Source organism: Poecilia reticulata, linkage group LG21, assembly GCF_000633615.1.
Source record: "Poecilia reticulata strain Guanapo linkage group LG21, Guppy_female_1.0+MT, whole genome shotgun sequence".
Classification (NCBI taxonomy): Eukaryota; Metazoa; Chordata; class Actinopteri; order Cyprinodontiformes; family Poeciliidae; genus Poecilia; species Poecilia reticulata.
Window position 1 is genome coordinate 10,985,879 of NC_024351.1, and position 13,625 is coordinate 10,999,503.

Consider the following 13,625-nt stretch of genomic DNA (forward strand, 5'->3'; position numbering starts at 1 on the left):
GTCTGTCAAAGCAAGCCATTGATTTTATGAGAAAAGAGTGTTTAAACCCCCAGCATTTTATGAATTGTAGCCATTTATAAAATCATTATAGATTTCTGTGTCAGTCCCCTCAATAGACTTGATTCAAGCGCCCTTATTCCACCCTTCTGTTCTTTCTCTGCTTCACTATTCACTTAATTTTCCTCTAAGATTGACAACTTGTTGAATTAACAGTTTTCCCTCCCCCTAATAATCTCTAGATGAGTCCCTTTCAGGGTTAGCAGAGCATACACACAGTAATAATGAAAGTAGGGAGGTTGACGGTGGCTCCCAACTGTGGAGTTTCCTCCACCTTTGACTGTCAAGTGCTCAATTCCACTCACTTCTTGGTTTTATTGCACAAGCCAACTTAAATTTTGACAGGAAGCTGAAAGTTCAACTTTGTCTACCAGGTCTTTTATCTTGGGAGTGGAGAATCCCATTAATGGCCCTTTCCTCTCTTGGCTGGTAATCACATGGAGAGGAAATGTCTTTTTAAGTATTGGAAGCCATTTGTTCGAAATAAAGCAGCAGGAAGTTGTGTGTTACCAGCTGACATGTCATAATTGATGTTTAAAGTTTGCTTTTTAGTAAGACATGCGTTGTTTGATGCTTAAAACTCGGTAATTTATTTTCTCTTTTGAGGTGACGGCAAATAAGCTAATTGTCACTTCAAACTGAAGGTGTCAACCATCAAACATGTCTAATTGCTAACTTTCTCCTGTTATTCATGTGCATGTTTTTTTTTCTCTTTCAAACCAATCCCAGCAAGTAGAAGAAGAGGTGAGATATTTAAGGTCCTTTTATTGATCACCTTTATCAACCCAGGGTGACGGTGCGGCTGTTGTTTACTTCTTTTGGTCACTGGTGAGACGCAAGATGCACCCTGGAGAAATTCCCACTCTTAGAGGGCAGCACAGGGGATGCAGCCATGAATGCATGCACTCAAGCAATTTGGAGACGTACATGTTTTTGAGCTTTAGGGGGAAGAGAGAACACATAGGTGTCAAACTCAGGCTTGCAGGCCAAATCTGGCTCAGAGTAATTATATTTGGCCTACAACATAAATCCAAATGTGGACCACTAACACTACAAACCCCAGAATACTTTGCTGATGCCACCTGTGCCCTGCTAACCTCCAATAGTGGCTTCAGGCAGAAGAAGAGATGCCATGTGGCTTGGACTTGTGAGAATGAGAGATCATGACAGTGCAAGAAACTTTTCTTACTGGACTTTCCTTGCAGAAATTATCATCATTATCATTAACAACAATGTAAAATAATAAAAAACAGTCTCTAATTTTCAGTAAAATACCATCAGCTATGGTTGACAGAATTGTACCAGGTAAAATTATATATATAACTATAGCTGCAGTACAGGCATTTACTGCAGCTATAGTACAGGCATTTTTTTATAGTGTGATAATAAAAGATTACCATTGGAATTCAACCTAGAAGATAAGAAATAGTGAGAAAGCAAAATAAATAACACCGATGTGCCTTTTATTTAGTATATAATAAAAGGGTAATTTTATTTATGTTGTATTAAACACATATATTAACATATATGTGTGCTAATAATATTAAGATGTGCTTGTTTTTCTTTTAGGTTTATACAATTTTCTCAAACGCAATTTTTAATGCGTATGTGAGTTTGACACCCCTGCTTTAGAGAATCCTCACATTCACCTTTGCAGCCTCAGTGCTTTCAGATCTCCATTAGGCAGGGGCGGTTCTAACAGGAATGGTGCCCTGGGAAAACCAGCCCCCAACAAATTAAAATGCACAAAATTATCAGAACTTTTTTTTTCCCCAGTAGGAAACAAGCAGCCTGGTCTTCCAGTACTCAGCAGCAAGCAAGGAAAACTTATCCCATTGCATATGCATACAGGTAGGAGCAAACCTGTTTAGGACACAACTGACAGATAAGATGTATTTTATTTTCTAGTTCTTGGTCACCCTCCCATCTCTGCTGTCTTGGGAAACTGCCCATGTGGCCCATAACAAGAACCGCTGCTGCCACTAGGAGGCCGTCGGTACAAGTTTACCCTTATGGGGCCTAACTTCATGGAAGAATATTGTGCTCTTTTTCCTAACAAAAAAGACTAAATAAATAAAAATAAACAGCAAGCATTGTCAAAATAAATGATAAATGAATCAACTGGTCACTCTGGTTTGACATACTAAACTCTCCATGTTTAAATAAGCTGTAATAAGTGTTTGAAATTCTGTTGAAAGATAACAGCAGCCAGCAACAAGGCTGCTGTTTGAGGTCTCCTCCATTGTGAAGGTCTAACTTTAGGGTTGTTGCATAACTGTGACCTCTGGCTTTGCTGCTGCTGCTGCTGACTCTGTTACAGTCATCCTTCCCCACCCCTTCAACCACACCATCTTCTATGTAATCATTCTGCTTGCGTGGATTCAGATGTGACCCCAGCTTTGTGGCTAAGCAAGATGTCGGCTGACACTCGCCGGGATATTCCTCTGATCACGGCTGATTATGCTGTCAGCAGAGACGGGAACAACAGGAGCACAGAATGACCTCAGAAGCACATGTTACTAATTTTACAACTTTCTTGGTTGAAAGTACATGTCTGGGTTATGAACTCTGGTCTGGGACTAAACTAGCGCTGATGCTCTATGAGGGATTTGCACATCAACGTAGCCAGAAGGTCAGAGTCGGCATGCGTAATTTTGACTTAATGTTAACGTTGATGTCACATGTGAAAAGACACATTGTTCCAGGATTTGCCACGAGGAGAATTAGTTTAAAAATACATTTAAGACACAAATCTGGTGCCACCCACGCAAAAGCACCGACGTCCGGTGATTTTCAGGGTCGGGTTCTGACTCCTCTGTAATCGGATGAACAAATATATAAAATCCAAAACAGAATTTTGGAATTTCAATTTTGACCTTTTAGAAAATTGTTTTAAAAGTTTTTCTTTATGCCTTAATAAAGTTCGTAATGATCATCAATACAGTTGCAAGAAAGAAACTTTGCATAATGTGAAATAAGAATCTTTTATTATTTTTTGTCAAGCTTTCTTTTTTTAATTAAAACTAAAAATCATTGATGATATTAGCTTTGTTTGTACATAATGTGCATATCCTTCTTAATGTTGTAAAATCTTCCTTGCTTGGCTTTATTACTAGAAGTCTGACTTCTTCAATGGAAACGAGGAGGAGATTGATTATGAAAGAGTTCTATTACGACTGTAATTTTTGTATTTATCTAATTGTTTTCAGCCTATTCAATGAGTAGAAAAGCCTCTATTGCTCGTTGTACCTATGGGGATCAGCTCAGCACTGCCCCCTATCGGTGCAATTTGGTACTTAATACTAAAAGGACATCATTTTGTCTTCTTCCGTTTCAATGGTGTTAGAAATCAAGGAAAACTTTGGCCAATGATCTGATAACTGGGTCTCATGCTCTCTTCTCTTCAACTCACCCCACAGCTTTCCCACAGATTAATAAAAGATTAATTTAGTTTCTTCACTGGCGGTGCCAATACATGCTGACGTTTCTGCAAGAACCTGCACCTAACTTTATGGTTTTATGTCAAATAAATACAAGTAGCAGTAGCAGTAGTAGTAGTAGTAGTGTTAGTGATGTAAAAGGTGACATTCTTATTTTTTGTAACATGCAGGTTCATGTGAGTTCAGCTAATCAAAGTATCAGGTGTTGCGTCATCAGCAGGTCTGTGTGAGACTTGGTCTGACTAATGGTGCTGTTGCCCAGATTAATTTGATTGAACAACACGGCAGAGAGAGAATCAAAGGAAATATTTACAGCCACAGCGCATCAAAAAGAACACATGCAGCTGCTACGTCAGCACTCAGGAAAGAGGGAAGAGACAACAAAGCATCAAAGTGGACATCATACCTGCAGCCAACCCCTCTGAAGCTTCTTCTAGGAGTGACGCAACTCTGTTCTCTCTGATTTTGTGGCATTCATACAAACTGTCTGAGCCCCAAAATGCAAAAAACTCAACAATATTTGTCAGAATATTCTCCATACACTTTTAAAGCTGCTGTGTGTAACTATTATAAAAAAATAAATTAAAAAAGTTGCTTTTTTTTTTACATATTTGTTAAAATTGTCACAATATGGTGACAGTATAATATGAGGCAGATTATTTATGGGGGAAAAAAAACAAGCTCTTTCACCTCCTCCCTGAGCTACTATTGCCATCTGGAAAAATGGCAAAAACAAACAATCAGAGCCAGGAGGAAGGTGTCAGAGCTGTCAATCACCCTCGGGTACACCCTGCTCATTGTGGTGATGGCAGAGAAACAACTTACCATTACAGGAAAACAGTTTATCCACATCTTTGTTGGCCATGCTAACTAGACTTAGCATTCACAACAGGCTCTAAAGTTGAGATACAGCGGAGAGCAAGGGGTGTATGAGCGGTGTACACAGGAATGATTTACAGCACTGGCTATGATTGGTTGTTTCCGGTTAGCACTGAGATTAGCGCTTGATTTTTTTCAAAGATTATCTGTCTCATACCAAACTACCATGACACAGAGACAGTTTCAACAAATATGTATATGTAAAAGTCACATACTGCAGCTTTAAGGTGTGTGTGAATGCCTAAAATATACAGCATCATGTCACAATTATATTTTATTTCTTGTCTGGGGAAGAAAGACTTGGAAATGTTCCTGACTTCAACATAAATTACCTTCAAATTTCCAGTTGTGCCTCTCTGTCACTTGTGATTCGGTGTCCCTCCAGAAGAACTGCAGGAAAATGTGTCTGTACTCTGCACAGCCCAGCCACCCTGGTGCAGAAGCTCCTTGACGGTTAGATAATCAGCCCAGATATGAGCTGATGTGTCTGTGACTTTGCAGGCACAGCTTGCTGAAAATGAGATCTCGACAGTGAATGATGAGCTGACTATAAATATCTTTCATCTGTACATGATCAAAAACCTTGTAATCTTGTAGTACATTGATAATATTATTGTTCTATGACAAAATTGAGCTAACAATCAAACATCAAAACAAACCAGGGCTTAATCTGTTAGTCTGCTGCTCTCGGGATGGCTGGATTTAATAATGACCTTATTTAATCTTGGACGCCTGCTGAATGTTTTATTACTCTGAAGAGGTTGAAATAGGTAAAATAAGTTCAATATATAATATCTGAGAGAACTTACAAGTTAATGTTTTCATTTTCAGGCACTGTTCAGTTGATTTGTAAAACTTTGTAAAACTTTTGAATATTTGAAATGATTAATACAAAATTTGAGTACCTAAAAATATAAAATCCAATATTAATATCCTGTGTTATAAGTTTTCACACAGTGAGGTACATAGCAAGTTCTATTTACTCTTAGGGTCACTCCAGGGATAAAAAGCGCTCAGGTTCTTTCCCCTGAGATGCTGAGCACCACTGGACTGCGATTGCATAACCAAGAACATCCCTCAGCGACTGATGCATAATCACAACCAATGTCCCGCTGTGCTGCTGATACAGTAGTTAGAGAGGAGACGGGCAGACAGGGATGACAGCAGGTCACAGGTCAGCGTTTTTTCCATCACATGGCTTTGCATTTTAAAAAGCACAGCAGTTTAGCAGTAAAAAAATAAAACTGCTTAATTAAGCAAAATAAGACTATACACAATGGTTTTAAGTTCTAGATTTTTGAGGTTTCTTTACACTTAGATAAATTAGGCAATGCAGCTTCTCCTTGCTGGTCCAGAAAGCAGCAGCGAAATCCTAACCAGGATTTGTTTTTTAAAGTTTCACTTCAGGCAGATTTAAAGCTTAGTAACTTCCCTCCATCAAGCAAAGAGGACATCCCGGCTGCAATACAGTGTCCAAATATGGTTGTTTTCTAACCTCTTGTGCAATCCCAATTTAGTCATGGGTGAAAAAATAAAAAACATACTCAATCAAGATCTTTTCGGATCTTCCAGAAACACACAGAGCACAATGATTTCGGTCTAGAATTATGGCAAAATTGCAATTCTTGTTTCTTACCATTATTCTTGAAATTCTATTAAAAATGTTCATTATCTTGGCCCATAGAAGAAAAACAAATACTGAATGAACAACTCATCCTGGAAAGTCTGCCCACATGACGCCGGCTCCATCCCCATGCGGAAGTAGAGCAAACCTCAGACAAACAAACAGTGGCTATAATGGTAGAGGTAGTGAAACTCAATACATCCGAGTCATTTTTATATTATCAGCCAACACTGAGGTAAAGATGACAGCCAAGAAAATTATCCGAGTCCTACATCAGGTCTATAAGGTTATTTGCGGGTGCAACGGATAAATCAACTTAAAGCCCAAGTCTTTACCAGTCAGAGGAAGAATGAGGGGCACCGAGTCTCTTTGGATGAGTGTGAAGGCTGTGTAGAACGCTAACATTGGAATTTACACACAAAAAATCAAGAGTAACTACATTTACTTATTGATCTTTGATTTGACTGTCATACAGTGTCAATATGACAAAAAATTATGTTTGTAACCAGTTACCTTGATACAGACGAGCAGGTGGTAGTTGTGTTGATCACAGTTTCATTCAACTGGACATGAAATAAGCTGCAGGTTTTTATCCATTTCTTGCAGTATTCCAGGCTCCATTTGGGTTTTGAAAATGTAATAAATTGTATTCTGCCCTCTAAGCTTTCTGGATAACAGTTGTAGGAGTTACATGTTTCCCACTGACATAGTTGGATCCATGACTTCCTTTTATTTTCCCGAAAATCTTTATGACCGCTATTAACCATAGCGGTAGCAATAATGAACGGCAGCGTTTACGGAAAGCTCTGGTTTACTCAATAAATGCCATGTGGGTGAAGTTTTATGGATGATACTCTGATGTCCCATTCTCCTGAAGGCAGCACAGAGCTGCACCACCAGAAACTGGCAAACACTGAAGAGAAGAAGAGCTATGATTAATGTAGTTACAGTTCTATCCATGTTTTAATGTTGCAGAGCTCAGTCGTTTTGCAAATAGATCAAAGTTTAAACTGGCATGTTGAACATCTTTTATCTGGTCATTTTGTGGAATATTTAACAATTAGAAAATGGCAAAGAATAAGAATATTTTTTCCACTCTGATCGGCTGCTGTTACCGATTTTAAGTTGAATGTCCATTGCATTTTTTCGTAGACACCTGTGAAAATAATTTCTATTCCCATGACTTTTTTGTTCTCTGGGAAATTATTTTTGATGATAAATACAGAAACAAGCACAAAAATTAAAACATCTACAATATTGATAGTTATATTAATGATAAATTATAATCAGTGCAAAGTAGCCTACAAATTCTTTGGTGGGGGGCGGTGAGGGACCTGGATAAAGGTTAGGGGGACGCTGGCCCAAAAAAGGTTGAGAAACACTGCACTAGAATGATTGGCAGGTGGCGTCATGTCAATTCAGATCAGCAAATCCACATAAAAGTGGACTACAATACAGTCCTTGTAGGGGCTGTATTACAGCTACACGTATCTTTTTCCATACACTTAGAAACTTGACAGTCAGATGACAGGTATCCTAAACTAGCTTTTTGTTGAAAGCTAGTTTCAACAAAAAACGAGGCAGGGTTTTAAAGGTAAGCACACATGATTGTTAATTTCTTATTACAATAAGAGCAGATTTGTCATATGCGATTATTGTGCAATATGCAAATAAATTATGAGCTTGTTTTGTTTGGGCGCCCAAATGCGGTCCAATATGTACTGATTGCAAACATTTTCATACACATTCTGTTTAGGGGTGAAGAGCTGTAGAGACAGGAACCAGTTCATGCCTTGGGCTAATTTTTTATTTTTAAAAAATTAGGAAATTATTGTTTTTCTATTGACCTAATAAATGCCCACTTTCATGTGTTTCATTATTAGACAAAGAATATTAAATAATATAATCTGTTAATAGTAATTACCTATTTGTTTTGTCAATGTGACACAGACCTGTTTCCTCTGCTTCACCATTTCAACTGCACCAAGTTTTAGATGAGTCCTAACTTCTCAGTTTTACCTTACCTCTGTCTTGCTCTCTCTCCTTCTCTTTCTCTTTCCAGTTAATGTTCTTTCCACTTGATCATATTCATTTCCAGGTAGGGAAAAAGTTTATAGGAACATACAGTATCTGTCCGTGTTGAAACAACACTTACTGCTGTTTTCTACAGTGACGTTTGGCATCGCTGTTGCAACGTCCTGCACAATGTCAGATGTGCAGCAACGAGTCTCCTATTTACAGTCCATTCTTACAGGGGAGCTTTGTTTGAAGGACATGAATGTATTCCAGAGCATGCAGTGTTGATCTTTTCCTCCAGCTCTGCAGTGCACGAAGATTAATTTAAAGTTTGGCCACACTAGGGGGAACAATGATGTTTCATATCTTACAATCACTCCCTGACAATGATTGCATCCCTTATTCTTGAAAAACGGAGCTAGATCAGCGACCATTACTCCACCATTGGAGCAAATAATAACTTTACTTCGCAGATCTCCACACTCATTCTTCATACAGCATTGACTTTTATTTTAATTTACCTTTCTCTTCTCCTGTAACAATTTACTTTTCCTCATTGCTTTTCAGTTGGATGATTCTACACAACCGCTTAATCTGCAATGCAAATGGATAATTAATTAGATTTCCCTCAATCAGCGTGGCTCCAGCTGTCTTGTGACCTTTGTTTGAAAAGAAAATGCACTATAATACTAAAATATCACTTCTGCAAAGGTACAGTACCTTATTAAATCAATGTGAAAGCATACCGTGTAATTAGGAGTCTAAGGCCACAGAGACGAGGGAATGCTATTAAACTGAAAATCAATCAATCATTACAGCACTTTTCTGAAACAAGGCATTTCACACTGTCAAAAAACCTTACAGTTACAATGTAAAAATGGTTCTCTCTGCAAAAAACAAAATTGTCGATGACCCTGTGTGGCAGTATCTTCAGTATGCATAGAAGTGACAATACAGATAAGCCCCAAATTATTGATGCTTCTAACAGATTGTATTAGGACACATGTGGGTAGGACCAAATCATCTAATGAGGAGAATAAGCTCCTGTTAAAACAGCCTGCGGCCCGAGATACGAGTTTGGACGTTCAGTTTTCTTTTTAGGGTCACCTTCCTGTGTCCTTCCTCTCTTTGTGTGTTGGGATGCCTACTTGACCCCTGACTGTCCTTTAAGACAACTGACTCTCACCTATCCATCAGTAGAGGCGTTTAAGTTCCCCTGTCTGCTCGCTCTTACAAGATCATATTTCTCTTTCATCTGGATGAAAACATGAGCCCAAAAGTATTGCCTAGGAAAAAAATGTTCCTACCTGAGAAGTTTAATGAACCGACTTTACACATTTTTTTTTCATTTCCCGCTATCTTTTTCACCTCCATTTCAGTTTTCCCTACATGCTCTTTCAACCTGCACCCAAACCACTGGACTTACCTCTCATTTTCTTATTCTAAATGCTTCATCTAACCTCTTCTGTCTCCAAGGTTCTGCCTTTGGATTCACTAAACCACAACGTTTCCCCAGAAAGATTAGGAATATATGCAAATAGAGTAAAAATGCTAAAAATGTCCCAGTGATGTCAACAGCTGCTTCACTGTGAAATCTTCTGAGGGTTTTTTTTTCTTTTTTTTTTTGTGTACAGCTTAGAAAATTTAGATAACAACATCAGAATTTCTTGGACTAATGCATGTGAATTAATAAAATGATCAACCTCAAGAGGATTTGTCAGAAAGTACTTGAAATTTCATTGTACAACTGCAATAGATTATCCCTTTGGGAGGATTATGGAGCAAAAACGACAAAATATAGTGCTGCTCAGCCAGTTTTTCTCTTTACACTGCAAGATCAGTATGATATAACTGCATATAAATCTAAATTTAGAGCACAAACAAATTTTATTGAGATTTCTTTCGACCTGGTACTTTAAAAAAACAACACAAATTACTCAGAGCAGGAGGGTAACAGCATAAATAAGTAATAGTCAGCAGGAGGTTTTTAGGCAGTAAACAGGAAGGTAGATAGATTTCTCAAGATGTGTTTTCTTTTTCAGTCTGACCCGATCATGTGACATATCAGCGGCTTTAAATCAGACTCTGTCTGACCACTTTACCCTTCTCAAGACCTCATGCCACCAAGGGCCGGCTGTCAATCAAACACATTCAGATCGTTGAACATGAAACTCTAATGCTTCTGGGGACTCATGGATTTTGCATGACAGCTCCAGATGTTTTAGCTCCTCAGGGATGTGCCTGTTTAATTTTAATATGTGTCTCGAATTCAACAACAAAGTCATTTGAGAGACCGCGGATCTTTAGGAGAAACAGACTCCGCTCTGCGGCCCATCTCATGTCAATATGTAAGATGAGTTTAAGCCGAACTTTACCCCTGGAGGCTGAACAACAGCCTATCAGATCAGCTGTAGGTGTCAAATGTTGCCTCCAAACCTTCGCAGACGTTTGTTAGGAATGACATTTCAACTTGCAAACCAATTCTGGCAAAGTACTAGATAACATTTGTTAGACTTTGCTTATCTTAAAGGTATACATCTGCAAACTCTTTTAGATTTTTTTTTTGTAGCACAAATGCTACCATTTTAATTTTAGGATGAAATGTCTACATTTTGCCTCCAACGTCCCTGTGAGCAAACCATTTCATTTATATCTCTTAATAGTTAAGCATTTATAAAAAAAAACAACAAAACAAACAAACAAACAAAAAAAACACAGAGACAAAAAGATTATTTTCTAAAGACTTTATATTAGATTTGGTATTTATTAATTGTGGTTCGGATTCTTGTGAAGACTCTTGGAATATGATTTATGCAATCTTTGATCAAAACAAAATCACTCCAGTGACCTTCTGCTCAAAGACATTATCTATTGGAGTCAGATAGCCACATTATATCAAGTAGACCATGAAACTACTTGATATAATGCAGCCATTATCTGTTTACATGTAATGCTTCGTCGTAGCCGTGGTAACAGATTTTCCATAAAACGTTTTTCAATGGACTTGAAGTGAGATTGAAATTTGCTGCTTGTTGGCTACTTTCCTGCCTTGTGCTTTATGCATTATGAGTGGCATCATATTGAAAAAACAGAACAAAACATTTTTGTGGTTATATTTACATAATAAAAGTAGATAGTACTGAAGTTATTTTGACTTTTAGTCATTGATTTTTGTTTTTAATCTCAACATGTGTGTCATTTGTCATCCACAAGGGGGCACACTCTACATACAACATTGTTTCCGATGTGGCCATGTGCATTGCCTTGCTGCATAAGTATAACTATAAAAGGAGATTTGTGTGGAGGAAACCTTAGCTCACTAAAAACATATAAAGGCTAGATTCAACTTTACATGTGAGAATGCAGATAATGACCAGGTGTTCTCAAATAACATTTTACTGGATTGATTCAAAATATTTGGACACCAGAACAGAGGATATATTTGGCATAAACTCTAGAATTAGAACACCATGCCAACTGTGAAGCACAGAGTTGGAAATGTCATGGTTTGGGGATGGTTTACTGCTGCAGAACCTGGTCAGCTCACCATTTACTATTTATTGGAAGGTGCATGAGAATAACAAAGAAATAACAATGTAACACGACAATGACCCAAATATATAAAAGGTCTGGTTGAGAATTAAGAGAAATAAAGAAACTGAAACTAAAGTGTTGGGCGTTGTCAAAGTCCGGCCCTCAGTCTAATTGAGATGCTGTGCGGTAACTCAAAACCAGCTCTAGGTGCAAGAAATGCCTCAAATATCTCACAGCTGAAAGTGAGCAGTGAGATCAAGTTTCCTCAGACAGAGAGTGGTAGGTAACTACAAGGAGCTGATTTATTTCAGCTAAATGGGATAGGATGTCCTAATTTCTTTTCTACCGAAACATTTTTGATATCTTTTGTTTAATGTGTAAAATCTGGTTGATTTTGCTGTTGAAGTACAATTCAGTTCCTTTCTTTTCAAGAGATGAAACAAATATTTTAAACATTGATACATGAACATTTCTTCATAAGATACTTAATAAATTGGACTTGTTTTTTTAGTTTATATTTCATCAAAACAGGAAAGCGTCATTAAAAAAAAAACTCTACTGAAATATTTTTCCTATGGTAAAGAACTGACAAAGGTTGCTGTGTGTCTCTTTCCACTGAACTAAGATGTATTCCAGTTTACTGAGCAGAAAGCAAACAGAAAAACCCTTGAAGGTGAAACTTCCACATTCTGGTTAAAATGCATCACAGTAACTGAGGCTCAGATTTTAATGTTACAATTTCATACGACAGCATGTAGACCAACAGGAACCCTCCAACTTTTGGGTGTCATGTGCTAATTTTCATTTTTATCACAGTTACGACTGTTAAATGTGACAGTGAAATGTGTCTTGAGCTTTTAGTGCTGTTTCCTGAGAAGAGATGACACACTTCATATGAAGTATCAGCCAATAACTTCTTGTTCTCATATGTTGTCTGTGAAATCACCAGGAGTCCTTTTTAGCACTCTCTAACACCAGAGGCACAAAACTGAAAATATCTCTAAAGCAACGTCAGTGTTGAATTCAAAACAGGGGCAGGTCAAGCATCCGGGCAAAGGTTGTTTTTTTTAAATTTTTTATTTATATAGCGACTTCTTTTTCCTCCTACCCATTTAAATGACTTTTTATTTACTAGTAGTTACTGAATTGCCTTAAACCCTTATTGAATGATAGCCTGTACTTTGTGTGGTTCAGAAAGCCTCAGACTGACCTCATAAAATGCCACTTCCAGATGGAAAGTAGAATTTGTGTTCTAATTTTAAACCACGTGAGGCCACACAGGGGAAGAAAATACTGTGGTCCCACTTTCAGACCTGATGGATCCTTAGACTTTGACTCCACCTGCTGTCCACGCAGCCTTATTTTCCTCCTCTGCAGTGTTCGGTCGATGCATGTAGGTGTAAAAAAAAAAGTCTAAAATCTAGTTTTATAGGATCAGCTATTAAAATATCAACCCATCTTGAATACCGAAAAAATATTATATTAAGCTCAAACCCAATGGTGTTTAATTTTTCATCAAATGCAAATTTGTAACTATTCAAACTTTTATAGAATAAATTTAAAGAATGATGTAAACTCAAATTTGGGCAATCCTGGTCCATCGAGGGCCAGAGTCCTGCAACTCTTAGATGTCTCCCTGGTCCAACAGCTTGAATCCAACAGATGAATCACCTCCTAAGTGCAGTCAGGTTCTCCTGAGTCCTGCTAACGACCTCATTATTTGACTCAGGTGTGCTGAAGTTGAGACACATCTAAAAGTTGCAGGAGTCTGGCCCTCGAGGCCTGGAGTTGCCCTCCACTGGATTAATGTCTTAGTGGCAATTACTTAAACTAAAATCAATTGTGGAAAATAACACATTTCAGGCTAACACGGTTAGCAGCTATTGTTGTTCTGCTTCTTCATATTATTTAATTTAATCTGCCTCAGAAACAGGACGCCCCAAAGCCCACCAAACAAGTGAGTGGAACATAAAACATGTCAGTAAAATGTTTTGATTTCTGGAGTCTTTTTTTTTTTTTGTATATATAGGCCTATAGCAAATATCAGTCAGCAGTTTGTAAATTCTTAAAGAATT